The 11,310-nt window shown below is 36.1% G+C and overlaps 11 non-coding genes across 11 annotated transcripts; all 11 read left to right on the forward strand.

Annotated features, from left to right (window-relative positions):
* The first annotated feature begins 538 nt into the window (after nucleotides 1-538).
* Nucleotides 539-611, forward strand: trnav-uac (transfer RNA valine (anticodon UAC)). The gene has a single exon. It is a non-coding gene; the product is annotated as a tRNA-Val (tRNA).
* Nucleotides 612-1,543: 932 nt separating this feature from the next.
* trnav-uac (transfer RNA valine (anticodon UAC)) lies at nucleotides 1,544-1,616 on the forward strand. Its single transcript has one exon. It is a non-coding gene; the product is annotated as a tRNA-Val (tRNA).
* Nucleotides 1,617-2,548: 932 nt separating this feature from the next.
* trnav-uac (transfer RNA valine (anticodon UAC)) lies at nucleotides 2,549-2,621 on the forward strand. The gene has a single exon. It is a non-coding gene; the product is annotated as a tRNA-Val (tRNA).
* Nucleotides 2,622-3,553: 932 nt separating this feature from the next.
* On the forward strand, nucleotides 3,554-3,626 carry trnav-uac (transfer RNA valine (anticodon UAC)). The gene has a single exon. It is a non-coding gene; the product is annotated as a tRNA-Val (tRNA).
* Nucleotides 3,627-4,558: 932 nt separating this feature from the next.
* trnav-uac (transfer RNA valine (anticodon UAC)) lies at nucleotides 4,559-4,631 on the forward strand. The gene has a single exon. It is a non-coding gene; the product is annotated as a tRNA-Val (tRNA).
* Nucleotides 4,632-5,563: 932 nt separating this feature from the next.
* Nucleotides 5,564-5,636, forward strand: trnav-uac (transfer RNA valine (anticodon UAC)). Its single transcript has one exon. It is a non-coding gene; the product is annotated as a tRNA-Val (tRNA).
* A 932-nt stretch (nucleotides 5,637-6,568) lies between these two features.
* Nucleotides 6,569-6,642, forward strand: trnav-uac (transfer RNA valine (anticodon UAC)). Its single transcript has one exon. It is a non-coding gene; the product is annotated as a tRNA-Val (tRNA).
* A 932-nt stretch (nucleotides 6,643-7,574) lies between these two features.
* On the forward strand, nucleotides 7,575-7,647 carry trnav-uac (transfer RNA valine (anticodon UAC)). The gene has a single exon. It is a non-coding gene; the product is annotated as a tRNA-Val (tRNA).
* A 932-nt stretch (nucleotides 7,648-8,579) lies between these two features.
* On the forward strand, nucleotides 8,580-8,652 carry trnav-uac (transfer RNA valine (anticodon UAC)). The gene has a single exon. It is a non-coding gene; the product is annotated as a tRNA-Val (tRNA).
* A 930-nt stretch (nucleotides 8,653-9,582) lies between these two features.
* trnav-uac (transfer RNA valine (anticodon UAC)) lies at nucleotides 9,583-9,655 on the forward strand. The gene has a single exon. It is a non-coding gene; the product is annotated as a tRNA-Val (tRNA).
* Nucleotides 9,656-10,579: 924 nt separating this feature from the next.
* Nucleotides 10,580-10,653, forward strand: trnav-uac (transfer RNA valine (anticodon UAC)). Its single transcript has one exon. It is a non-coding gene; the product is annotated as a tRNA-Val (tRNA).
* Nucleotides 10,654-11,310: the final 657 nt, after the last annotated feature.

The raw sequence follows: 11,310 nt of genomic DNA on the forward strand, positions 1-11,310 counted from the left end.
ACTGTATTTGTAACAGAGAATTTTCATAAATGCATTATGTTGGAATTTCGAATTCGTGCGATGAATATATGTAAAATTTGGTTTACTCCACAGTAATAATTCTAGCAGCAGTTTCTCTAGTTTAGTAGTTATCAAGTTTGCTTTACACATGAATGGTCCCCGATTCGAAGCTGGGCGGAAACAGTTCTCTATGACAAATCCATTAAGTACTGTATTTGTAACAGAGAATAGTTGTTCTAATAAATGCCTTACTTTGGAAATTCGAATACATGCAATAAATATTTGTAAAATGCGGTTTACTCCTTGCTGGTAATTAATGCAGCAGTTTCTGTAGTGTAATGGTTATCACGTTCACCTTACATGCGAAAGGTCTGTGGTTGAAAAACTGATAGAAACAGTGATCTTTGACACATGCAGTTAGTGCTGTATCAACAACAGAGAATATATGTTCTCATGAATGGCTTTTTTTGGAAATTGGAATACATGCAATGAATATCTGTAAAATTTGGGTTACTCCTTGCTGATAATACTTGCATCAGTTTCTGTAGTGTAGTGGTTATCACCTTCGCTTTACACGCGAAAGGTCCCTGGTTCGAAACCGGGTGGAAACAGTCATCTTTGACACATGCAGTAAGTTGTGTATTTATAAAAGAGATGAGTTGCTTTCATAAATACCTTATTTTGGAAATTCAAATACATGCACTGACTATAAGAAAATTAAGTTTACTTCTTGCAGGTATCTCAAGCAGAAGTTTCTGTAGTGTAGCTGTTATCACGTGCACTTAACATGCAAACGGTCCCTGGTTTGAACCTCTGTGTAAACAGCACTCATTGATACATTCAGTAAGTACCATAGTTGAAACTGAAAATTCAATTTTTCATTAATGCCTTCTTTTGGGAATCAAAAGATTCCATATCGTAGTGGTTATCAAGTTCACTTAAGACGCAAAATGTATACTTTTCGATGCTGGGCGGAAACAGACGTCTCTGACACATGTGAGAAGTACTGTATTTGTAACAGAGAATTTTCATAAATGCATTATGTTGGAATTTCGAATTCGTGCGATGAATATATGTAAAATTTGGTTTACTCCACAGTAATAATTCTAGCAGCAGTTTCTCTAGTTTAGTAGTTATCAAGTTTGCTTTACACATGAATGGTCCCCGATTCGAAGCTGGGCGGAAACAGTTCTCTATGACAAATCCATTAAGTACTGTATTTGTAACAGAGAATAGTTGTTCTAATAAATGCCTTACTTTGGAAATTCGAATACATGCAATAAATATTTGTAAAATGCGGTTTACTCCTTGCTGGTAATTAATGCAGCAGTTTCTGTAGTGTAATGGTTATCACGTTCACCTTACATGCGAAAGGTCTGTGGTTGAAAAACTGATAGAAACAGTGATCTTTGACACATGCAGTTAGTGCTGTATCAACAACAGAGAATATATGTTCTCATGAATGGCTTTTTTTGGAAATTGGAATACATGCAATGAATATCTGTAAAATTTGGGTTACTCCTTGCTGATAACACTTGCATCAGTTTCTGTAGTGTAGTGGTTATCACCTTCGCTTTACACGCGAAAGGTCCCTGGTTCGAAACCGGGCGGAAACAGTCATCTTTGACACATGCAGTAAGTTGTGTATTTATAAAAGAGATGAGTTGCTTTCATAAATACCTTATTTTGGAAATTCAAATACATGCACTGACTATAAGAAAATTAAGTTTACTTCTTGCAGGTATCTCAAGCAGAAGTTTCTGTAGTGTAGCTGTTATCACGTGCACTTAACATGCAAACGGTCCCTGGTTTGAACCTCTGTGTAAACAGCACTCATTGATACATTCAGTAAGTACCATAGTTGAAACTGAAAATTCAATTTTTCATTAATGCCTTCTTTTGGGAATCAAAAGATTCCATATCGTAGTGGTTATCAAGTTCACTTAAGACGCAAAATGTATACTTTTCGATGCTGGGCGGAAACAGACGTCTCTGACACATGTGAGAAGTACTGTATTTGTAACAGAGAATTTTCATAAATGCATTATGTTGGAATTTCGAATTCGTGCGATGAATATATGTAAAATTTGGTTTACTCCACAGTAATAATTCTAGCAGCAGTTTCTCTAGTTTAGTAGTTATCAAGTTTGCTTTACACATGAATGGTCCCCGATTCGAAGCTGGGCGGAAACAGTTCTCTATGACAAATCCATTAAGTACTGTATTTGTAACAGAGAATAGTTGTTCTAATAAATGCCTTACTTTGGAAATTCGAATACATGCAATAAATATTTGTAAAATGCGGTTTACTCCTTGCTGGTAATTAATGCAGCAGTTTCTGTAGTGTAATGGTTATCACGTTCACCTTACATGCGAAAGGTCTGTGGTTGAAAAACTGATAGAAACAGTGATCTTTGACACATGCAGTTAGTGCTGTATCAACAACAGAGAATATATGTTCTCATGAATGGCTTTTTTTGGAAATTGGAATACATGCAATGAATATCTGTAAAATTTGGGTTACTCCTTGCTGATAACACTTGCATCAGTTTCTGTAGTGTAGTGGTTATCACCTTCGCTTTACACGCGAAAGGTCCCTGGTTCGAAACCGGGCGGAAACAGTCATCTTTGACACATGCAGTAAGTTGTGTATTTATAAAAGAGATGAGTTGCTTTCATAAATACCTTATTTTGGAAATTCAAATACATGCACTGACTATAAGAAAATTAAGTTTACTTCTTGCAGGTATCTCAAGCAGAAGTTTCTGTAGTGTAGCTGTTATCACGTGCACTTAACATGCAAACGGTCCCTGGTTTGAACCTCTGTGTAAACAGCACTCATTGATACATTCAGTAAGTACCATAGTTGAAACTGAAAATTCAATTTTTCATTAATGCCTTCTTTTGGGAATCAAAAGATTCCATATCGTAGTGGTTATCAAGTTCACTTAAGACGCAAAATGTATACTTTTCGATGCTGGGCGGAAACAGACGTCTCTGACACATGTGAGAAGTACTGTATTTGTAACAGAGAATTTTCATAAATGCATTATGTTGGAATTTCGAATTCGTGCGATGAATATATGTAAAATTTGGTTTACTCCACAGTAATAATTCTAGCAGCAGTTTCTCTAGTTTAGTAGTTATCAAGTTTGCTTTACACATGAATGGTCCCCGATTCGAAGCTGGGCGGAAACAGTTCTCTATGACAAATCCATTAAGTACTGTATTTGTAACAGAGAATAGTTGTTCTAATAAATGCCTTACTTTGGAAATTCGAATACATGCAATAAATATTTGTAAAATGCGGTTTACTCCTTGCTGGTAATTAATGCAGCAGTTTCTGTAGTGTAATGGTTATCACGTTCACCTTACATGCGAAAGGTCTGTGGTTGAAAAACTGATAGAAACAGTGATCTTTGACACATGCAGTTAGTGCTGTATCAACAACAGAGAATATATGTTCTCATGAATGGCTTTTTTTGGAAATTGGAATACATGCAATGAATATCTGTAAAATTTGGGTTACTCCTTGCTGATAACACTTGCATCAGTTTCTGTAGTGTAGTGGTTATCACCTTCGCTTTACACGCGAAAGGTCCCTGGTTCGAAACCGGGCGGAAACAGTCATCTTTGACACATGCAGTAAGTTGTGTATTTATAAAAGAGATGAGTTGCTTTCATAAATACCTTATTTTGGAAATTCAAATACATGCACTGACTATAAGAAAATTAAGTTTACTTCTTGCAGGTATCTCAAGCAGAAGTTTCTGTAGTGTAGCTGTTATCACGTGCACTTAACATGCAAACGGTCCCTGGTTTGAACCTCTGTGTAAACAGCACTCATTGATACATTCAGTAAGTACCATAGTTGAAACTGAAAATTCAATTTTTCATTAATGCCTTCTTTTGGGAATCAAAAGATTCCATATCGTAGTGGTTATCAAGTTCACTTAAGACGCAAAATGTATACTTTTCGATGCTGGGCGGAAACAGACGTCTCTGACACATGTGAGAAGTACTGTATTTGTAACAGAGAATTTTCATAAATGCATTATGTTGGAATTTCGAATTCGTGCGATGAATATATGTAAAATTTGGTTTACTCCACAGTAATAATTCTAGCAGCAGTTTCTCTAGTTTAGTAGTTATCAAGTTTGCTTTACACATGAATGGTCCCCGATTCGAAGCTGGGCGGAAACAGTTCTCTATGACAAATCCATTAAGTACTGTATTTGTAACAGAGAATAGTTGTTCTAATAAATGCCTTACTTTGGAAATTCGAATACATGCAATAAATATTTGTAAAATGCGGTTTACTCCTTGCTGGTAATTAATGCAGCAGTTTCTGTAGTGTAATGGTTATCACGTTCACCTTACATGCGAAAGGTCTGTGGTTGAAAAACTGATAGAAACAGTGATCTTTGACACATGCAGTTAGTGCTGTATCAACAACAGAGAATATATGTTCTCATGAATGGCTTTTTTTGGAAATTGGAATACATGCAATGAATATCTGTAAAATTTGGGTTACTCCTTGCTGATAACACTTGCATCAGTTTCTGTAGTGTAGTGGTTATCACCTTCGCTTTACACGCGAAAGGTCCCTGGTTCGAAACCGGGCGGAAACAGTCATCTTTGACACATGCAGTAAGTTGTGTATTTATAAAAGAGATGAGTTGCTTTCATAAATACCTTATTTTGGAAATTCAAATACATGCACTGACTATAAGAAAATTAAGTTTACTTCTTGCAGGTATCTCAAGCAGAAGTTTCTGTAGTGTAGCTGTTATCACGTGCACTTAACATGCAAACGGTCCCTGGTTTGAACCTCTGTGTAAACAGCACTCATTGATACATTCAGTAAGTACCATAGTTGAAACTGAAAATTCAATTTTTCATTAATGCCTTCTTTTGGGAATCAAAAGATTCCATATCGTAGTGGTTATCAAGTTCACTTAAGACGCAAAATGTATACTTTTCGATGCTGGGCGGAAACAGACGTCTCTGACACATGTGAGAAGTACTGTATTTGTAACAGAGAATTTTCATAAATGCATTATGTTGGAATTTCGAATTCGTGCGATGAATATATGTAAAATTTGGTTTACTCCACAGTAATAATTCTAGCAGCAGTTTCTCTAGTTTAGTAGTTATCAAGTTTGCTTTACACATGAATGGTCCCCGATTCGAAGCTGGGCGGAAACAGTTCTCTATGACAAATCCATTAAGTACTGTATTTGTAACAGAGAATAGTTGTTCTAATAAATGCCTTACTTTGGAAATTCGAATACATGCAATAAATATTTGTAAAATGCGGTTTACTCCTTGCTGGTAATTAATGCAGCAGTTTCTGTAGTGTAATGGTTATCACGTTCACCTTACATGCGAAAGGTCTGTGGTTGAAAAACTGATAGAAACAGTGATCTTTGACACATGCAGTTAGTGCTGTATCAACAACAGAGAATATATGTTCTCATGAATGGCTTTTTTTGGAAATTGGAATACATGCAATGAATATCTGTAAAATTTGGGTTACTCCTTGCTGATAACACTTGCATCAGTTTCTGTAGTGTAGTGGTTATCACCTTCGCTTTACACGCGAAAGGTCCCTGGTTCGAAACCGGGCGGAAACAGTCATCTTTGACACATGCAGTAAGTTGTGTATTTATAAAAGAGATGAGTTGCTTTCATAAATACCTTATTTTGGAAATTCAAATACATGCACTGACTATAAGAAAATTAAGTTTACTTCTTGCAGGTATCTCAAGCAGAAGTTTCTGTAGTGTAGCTGTTATCACGTGCACTTAACATGCAAAAGGTCCCTGGTTTGAACCTCTGTGTAAACAGAACTCATTGATACATTCAGTAAGTACCATAGTTGAAACTGAAAATTCTATTTTTCATTAATGCCTTCTTTTGGGAATCAAAAGATTCCATAGCGTAGTGGTTATCAAGTTCACTTAAGACGCAAAATGTATACTTTTCGTTGCTGGGCGGAAACAGACGTCTCTGACACATGTGAGAAGTACTGTATTTGTAACAGAGAATTTTCATAAATGCATTATGTTGGAATTTCGAATTCGTGCGATGAATATATGTAAAATTTGGTTTACTCCACAGTAATAATTCTAGCAGCAGTTTCTCTAGTTTAGTAGTTATCAAGTTTGCTTTACACATGAATGGTCCCCGATTCGAAGCTGGGCGGAAACAGTTCTCTATGACAAATCCATTAAGTACTGTATTTGTAACAGAGAATAGTTGTTCTAATAAATGCCTTACTTTGGAAATTCGAATACATGCAATAAATATTTGTAAAATGCGGTTTACTCCTTGCTGGTAATTAATGCAGCAGTTTCTGTAGTGTAATGGTTATCACGTTCACCTTACATGCGAAAGGTCTGTGGTTGAAAAACTGATAGAAACAGTGATCTTTGACACATGCAGTTAGTGCTGTATCAACAACAGAGAATATATGTTCTCATGAATGGCTTTTTTTGGAAATTGGAATACATGCAATGAATATCTGTAAAATTTGGGTTACTCCTTGCTGATAACACTTGCATCAGTTTCTGTAGTGTAGTGGTTATCACCTTCGCTTTACACGCGAAAGGTCCCTGGTTCGAAACCGGGCTGGAAACAGTCATCTTTGACACATGCAGTAAGTTGTGTATTTATAAAAGAGATGAGTTGCTTTCATAAATACCTTATTTTGGAAATTCAAATACATGCACTGACTATAAGAAAATTAAGTTTACTTCTTGCAGGTATCTCAAGCAGAAGTTTCTGTAGTGTAGCTGTTATCACGTGCACTTAACATGCAAACGGTCCCTGGTTTGAACCTCTGTGTAAACAGAACTCATTGATACATTCAGTAAGTACCATAGTTGAAACTGAAAATTCTATTTTTCATTAATGCCTTCTTTTGGGAATCAAAAGATTCCATAGCGTAGTGGTTATCAAGTTCACTTAAGACGCAAAATGTATACTTTTCGTTGCTGGGCGGAAACAGACGTCTCTGACACATGTGAGAAGTACTGTATTTGTAACAGAGAATTTTCATAAATGCATTATGTTGGAATTTCGAATTCGTGCGATGAATATATGTAAAATTTGGTTTACTCCACAGTAATAATTCTAGCAGCAGTTTCTCTAGTTTAGTAGTTATCAAGTTTGCTTTACACATGAATGGTCCCCGATTCGAAGCTGGGCGGAAACAGTTCTCTATGACAAATCCATTAAGTACTGTATTTGTAACAGAGAATAGTTGTTCTAATAAATGCCTTACTTTGGAAATTCGAATACATGCAATAAATATTTGTAAAATGCGGTTTACTCCTTGCTGGTAATTAATGCAGCAGTTTCTGTAGTGTAATGGTTATCACGTTCACCTTACATGCGAAAGGTCTGTGGTTGAAAAACTGATAGAAACAGTGATCTTTGACACATGCAGTTAGTGCTGTATCAACAACAGAGAATATATGTTCTCATGAATGGCTTTTTTTGGAAATTGGAATACATGCAATGAATATCTGTAAAATTTGGGTTACTCCTTGCTGATAACACTTGCATCAGTTTCTGTAGTGTAGTGGTTATCACCTTCGCTTTACACGCGAAAGGTCCCTGGTTCGAAACCGGGTGGAAACAGTCATCTTTGACACATGCAGTAAGTTGTGTATTTATAAAAGAGATGAGTTGCTTTCATAAATACCTTATTTTGGAAATTCAAATACATGCACTGACTATAAGAAAATTAAGTTTACTTCTTGCAGGTATCTCAAGCAGAAGTTTCTGTAGTGTAGCTGTTATCACGTGCACTTAACATGCAAACGGTCCCTGGTTTGAACCTCTGTGTAAACAGCACTCATTGATACATTCAGTAAGTACCATAGTTGAAACTGAAAATTCAATTTTTCATTAATGCCTTCTTTTGGGAATCAAAAGATTCCATATCGTAGTGGTTATCAAGTTCACTTAAGACGCAAAATGTATACTTTTCGATGCTGGGCGGAAACAGACGTCTCTGACACATGTGAGAAGTACTGTATTTGTAACAGAGAATTTTCATAAATGCATTATGTTGGAATTTCGAATTCGTGCGATGAATATATGTAAAATTTGGTTTACTCCACAGTAATAATTCTAGCAGCAGTTTCTCTAGTTTAGTAGTTATCAAGTTTGCTTTACACATGAATGGTCCCCGATTCGAAGCTGGGCGGAAACAGTTCTCTATGACAAATCCATTAAGTACTGTATTTGTAACAGAGAATAGTTGTTCTAATAAATGCCTTACTTTGGAAATTCGAATACATGCAATAAATATTTGTAAAATGCGGTTTACTCCTTGCTGGTAATTAATGCAGCAGTTTCTGTAGTGTAATGGTTATCACGTTCACCTTACATGCGAAAGGTCTGTGGTTGAAAAACTGATAGAAACAGTGATCTTTGACACATGCAGTTAGTGCTGTATCAACAACAGAGAATATATGTTCTCATGAATGGCTTTTTTTGGAAATTGGAATACATGCAATGAATATCTGTAAAATTTGGGTTACTCCTTGCTGATAACACTTGCATCAGTTTCTGTAGTGTAGTGGTTATCACCTTCGCTTTACACGCGAAAGGTCCCTGGTTCGAAACCGGGTGGAAACAGTCATCTTTGACACATGCAGTAAGTTGTGTATTTATAAAAGAGATGAGTTGCTTTCATAAATACCTTATTTTGGAAATTCAAATACATGCACTGACTATAAGAAAATTAAGTTTACTTCTTGCAGGTATCTCAAGCAGAAGTTTCTGTAGTGTAGCTGTTATCACGTGCACTTAACATGCAAACGGTCCCTGGTTTGAACCTCGGTGTAAACAGCACTCATTGATACATTCAGTAAGTACCATAGTTGAAACTGAAAATTCAATTTTTCATTAATGCCTTCTTTTGGGAATCAAAAGATTCCATATCGTAGTGGTTATCAAGTTCACTTAAGACGCAAAATGTATACTTTTCGATGCTGGGCGGAAACAGACGTCTCTGACACATGTGAGAAGTACTGTATTTGTAACAGAGAATTTTCATAAATGCATTATGTTGGAATTTCGAATTCGTGCGATGAATATATGTAAAATTTGGTTTACTCCACAGTAATAATTCTAGCAGCAGTTTCTCTAGTTTAGTAGTTATCAAGTTTGCTTTACACATGAATGGTCCCCGATTCGAAGCTGGGCGGAAACAGTTCTCTATGACAAATCCATTAAGTACTGTATTTGTAACAGAGAATAGTTGTTCTAATAAATGCCTTACTTTGGAAATTCGAATACATGCAATAAATATTTGTAAAATGCGGTTTACTCCTTGCTGGTAATTAATGCAGCAGTTTCTGTAGTGTAATGGTTATCACGTTCACCTACATGCGAAAGGTCTGTGGTTGAAAACTGATAGAAACAGTGATCTTTGACACATGCAGTTAGTGCTGTATCAACAACAGAGAATATATGTTCTCATGAATGGCTTTTTTTGGAAATTGGAATACATGCAATGAATATCTGTAAAATTTGGGTTACTCCTTGCTGATAACACTTGCATCAGTTTCTGTAGTGTAGTGGTTATCACCTTCGCTTTACACGCGAAAGGTCCCTGGTTCGAAACCGGGTGGAAACAGTAATCTTTGACACATGCAGTAAGTTGTGTATTTATAAAAGAGATGAGTTGCTTTCATAAATACCTTATTTTGGAAATTCAAATACATGCACTGACTATAAGAAATTAAGTTTACTTCTTGCAGGTATCTCAAGCAGAAGTTTCTGTAGTGTAGCTGTTATCACGTGCACTTAACATGCAAACGGTCCCTGGTTTGAACCTCTGTGTAAACAGCACTCATTGATACATTCAGTAAGTACCATAGTTGAAACTGAAAATTCAATTTTTCATTAATGCCTTCTTTTGGGAATCAAAAGATTCCATATCGTAGTGGTTATCAAGTTCACTTAAGACGCAAAATGTATACTTTTCGATGCTGGGCGGAAACAGACGTCTCTGACACATGTGAGAAGTACTGTATTTGTAACAGAGAATTTTCATAAATGCATTATGTTGGAATTTCGAATTCGTGCGATGAATATATGTAAAATTTGGTTACTCCACAGTAATAATTCTAGCAGCAGTTTCTCTAGTTAGTAGTTATGCAAGTTGCTTTACACATGAATGGTCCCCCGATTCGAAGCTGGGCGGAAACAGTTCTCTATGACAAATCCATTAAGTACTGTATTGTAACAGAGAATAGTTGTTCTAATAATGCCTACTTTGGAAATTCGAATACATGCAATAAATATTTGTAAAATGCGGTTTTACTCCTTGCTGGTAATTAATGCAAGCAGTTTCTGTAGGTAATGGTTATCACGTTCACCTTACATGCGAAAGGTCTGTGGTTGAAAAACTGATAGAAACAGTGATCTTTGACACATGCAGTTAGTGCTGTATCAACAAAGAGAATCATGTTCTCATGAATGGCTTTTTTTGGAAATTGGAATAATGCAATGAATATCTGTAAATTTGGGTTACTCCTTGCTGATAACACTTGCATCAGTTTCTGTAGTGTAGTGGTTATCACTGTTCGCTTTACACGCGAAAGGTCCCTGGTTCGAAACCGGGCGGGGAAACAGTCATCTTGGACACATGCAGTAAGTTGTGTATTTATAAAAGAGATGAGTTGCTTTCACTAAATACCTTATTTGGAAATTCAAATACATGCACTGACTATAAGAAAATTAAGTTTACTTCTTGCAGGTATCTCAAGCAGAAGTTTCTGTAGTGTAGCTGTTATCACGTGCACTTAACATGCAAACGGTCCCTGGTTTGAACCTCTGTGTAAACAGCACTCATTGATACATTCAGTAAGTACCATAGTTGAAACTGAAAATTCAATTTTTCATTAATGCCTTCTTTGGGAATCAAAAGATCCATATCGTAGTGGTTATCAAGTTCACTTAAGACGCAAAATGTATACTTTTCGATGCTGGGCGGAAACAGACGCTCTGACACATGTGGAAGTACTGTATTTGTAACAGAGAATTTTCATAAATGCATTATGTTGGAATTTCGAATTCGTTGCGATGAATATATGTAAAATTTGGTTTACTCCACAGTAATAATTCTAGCAGCAGTTTCTCTAGTTTAGGTTATCAAGTTTGCTTTACACATGAATGGTCCCGATTCGAAGCTGGGCGGAAACAGTCTCTATGACAAATCCATAAGTACTGTATTGGAACAGAGAATAGTTGTTCTAAAAATGCCTCTTACTTTGGAAATTCGAATAC

The sequence above is a fragment of the Oncorhynchus kisutch genome, unplaced genomic scaffold, assembly GCF_002021735.2.
Source record: "Oncorhynchus kisutch isolate 150728-3 unplaced genomic scaffold, Okis_V2 scaffold2656, whole genome shotgun sequence".
Classification (NCBI taxonomy): domain Eukaryota; kingdom Metazoa; phylum Chordata; class Actinopteri; order Salmoniformes; family Salmonidae; genus Oncorhynchus; species Oncorhynchus kisutch.